Genomic DNA, 3,024 nt, shown 5'->3' with positions numbered 1-3,024 from the left:
GGACACCGCTCTGGGGACAGACTCGTCTGCAACGGTGGCATCAACGGACAAAGGGAAGCGCAAGCTGGAAGAAGTACCGGCCGATCTGTGGGATTCTATTGACTCATCGCCTTGGTGGGATGTGGCCAACGTCACTAGGAGCGGCCAAGTGTTTCAGCCATCCAACCTCCAGGCTGGAAGCTCGTCCAATCCGCCCGGTCAGAAAGCCACTGTCCCCGCTGCTCAGAGAATTGATCCGCTCTTTCCAAATGGGGTTCCAGAAGAAGACGCCATTTTGAAACAGCTTGAACGGATTCCGGCCGCTGTCTCTATCTGGGGCCTGATATCGTCATCAAAGGAGCATCGTGAGAAGCTGTCCTCCGCGTTGGCCCGGCTCACTGTACCGATCGACATCACCCCCGAGGCCATGATTGCCCTCGTGCTGCCACTTCTCTCTAAGCACTCTGTCACTTTCACCGAAAGGGATCTGCCCGTCGAGGGGACCGCTCACAACCGCCCGCTGCATATCATCGTCAAGTGCCGGGGACATTGGGTGCCAACCGTGCTGATTGACAACGGCTCGGCCATCAACGTTTGCCCGATGAGGGTTGCCTATCGTTTGGGATTCTCCAAGAGTGACCTAACACCATCCAATCTGGCCGTCAAGGCATACGACAGCACTCGCCGCATGGTGGAAGGAACTCTGATGTTGAAACTGGATGCTGAGGGTTTCGAAATGGACGTAGAGTTCCACGTGGTCGACGTCCCCGCCACCTTTAACCTGCTGCTGGGCAGGCCTTGGCTTCATAGGGCCGACATTATGGCTGTACCTTCAACCCTGCACCAGAAAGTCATGCTGGGGCTGCCTACCGGAACCTTAACAATCTGCACGGACTCTGGGATCCGCCCGCTCACGGATGACGGCACGCCTGTCTTGGGCATTATGCACGGGGAAGAAGACTCGGACTTCGGGGGTTTCTCTTTCGACACATATGGCTCAGTCCTCGCCATCGCCATGGATGATGACTTCACCATAAGCTCAACTGTCCTCGAAATAATGAGGAAGATGTCATTCATGCCGGGCCTAGGACTCGGGGTCAACCAACAAGGGATCGCTGAGTTCCCTGTCTTTCCTTCCAACAAAGGTTGTTTTGGTCTCGGTTACACTCCACCGGCCAAAGACGCCAAAAGGAGGAAAGACACGGGAAAACCTCAAACCCTTTTTGGTAACCCCGACAGCTACTTTGTACGAGAGGGAGGAGGCTCTGCTTATTCGGGACAGATAGAGCCGTTTTGGGATCTGGAGACTTCCACTTGGCTGCCAGGATTTGAAATCTTCGCTGCAGACACCTGGCCCGATGAGGAGACGGCCGAAGAGAAACTGGCCGAAAAGGAATTCAAGAAGCAGCTGGGTCAGACCAAGGGAGAGTTTGACTGGCTGAAGGCTTTTGATCAAGGGGATCTAGAGGTGCTGTTCTCCCAAGTAGGTTTGGTTGGCAAGGGCGAAGAAGCTAAAGTGCTGATGCTCGGGCCCGACTCCTCAGATGCTCTCGAGGATCCTACCTCTCTCATCGTGAAGGCACAGGGAAGTCTCAATAACTGCATTTTCACTCCGCGTCTAACATGCATTGACGATGAGTCTGAGTCTGACACGGAGTCTGTCAAGTCTAAGTCTAGCTCAGAGTCGGAGTTTGTGCCTCTTGGCCCTTCACGTCGTAGCTTTTACTTCGAGTTCGAGTCTGTTGTACTTGGCAACCCTGTGGGGTTTTATGAAATGCATGATCCTACTTCTGACTACTTTGCTAGCTTCTATATAAACTGTGTCGACCCTGACGATGAAGGAACAGACTCCGACGGGGACATCCTGGCTGAGTTGCGTTCCCTCATCGAAAAGAAAGACGAAAGGCGTGCTCAGCCTCTAAAAGAAGAAGTAATTTTTGTAAATTTGAAAGACGAGGGTGACCCCCGCATGATGCAAATCGGTGCAAATCTATCCCCGGAAAATCACGCCGGAACGATTGAGCTTCTCAAGGAATTTCCCGAGGTTTTCGCGTGGTCTCACAAGGATATGCCCGGCATCGACCCCGATATAGTGCAGCATCGAATCCCGTTGGAACCTGGGGCTATCCCCGTCAAACAGAAGCTCCGCAGGATGAGACCGGATTGGGTTCAGAAGATCAAGGAAGAGGTTACGAAACAGATTGATGCAGGATTCATAGGGTGGCAGAATACCCCAAATGGGTGGCCAACATCGTGCCTGTTCCTAAGAAAGATGGAAAGATCCGAGTCTGCGTCGACTTCAGGGACTTAAACAAGGCAAGCCCTAAAGACAGTTTTCCCTTGCCACACATTGACGTGCTTATAGACAACACGGCGGGGCATGCCTTGCTCTCTTTTGTTGACGGATTCTCCGGATACAACCAGATCTCTGTGGCACCCGAGGACCAAGAGAAAACGACGTTTGTCACGGAATGGGGCACTTACTGCTATGTGAAGATGCCGTTTGGACTAAAGAACGCCGGGTGCACTTTCCAGCGGGCTCAAACGACCTTGTTTCATGACTTTATCCATAAGACCGTCGAGATCTACGTCGATGACATGATCGTGAAGGCAAAGGAGGAAAAAGACTATCTTCCGATACTCAGGCAATTTCTCGAAAGGCTCCGCAAATACAATGTGCGCCTGAACCCACAAAAATGCACGTTTGGGGTCACGTCTGGAAAAATGTTGGGGTTTTTGATCACCGCGAGGGGAATTGAAGTAGATCCTTCCAAAATCAAAGCAATTCTTGAGATGGAGCCGCCCAAGTCTGAAAAAGGTGTGCGAAGTTTTCTAGGGAAGGTCCAGTTCATCAGCAGGTTTATCTCCAAGTTGACTCTAACGTGCGGGCCGTTGTTCCATTTGCTCAAAAGGGGGGTCCCATTCGAATGGACGGAGAAATGCCAGGTCGCTTTCGAGTCTATTCAGAGGTATTTGCAGAACCCACAGGTACTGATGCCGCCAACGCCGGGTCGGCCTTTGATTCTCCATTTGTCCGTTTCTTCA

Source organism: Rhododendron vialii, chromosome 5a, assembly GCF_030253575.1.
Source record: "Rhododendron vialii isolate Sample 1 chromosome 5a, ASM3025357v1".
Taxonomy (NCBI): Eukaryota; Viridiplantae; Streptophyta; class Magnoliopsida; order Ericales; family Ericaceae; genus Rhododendron; species Rhododendron vialii.
The sequence above is the reverse complement of the archived record's forward strand: the minus strand, read 5'-3'. Positions refer to the sequence as shown.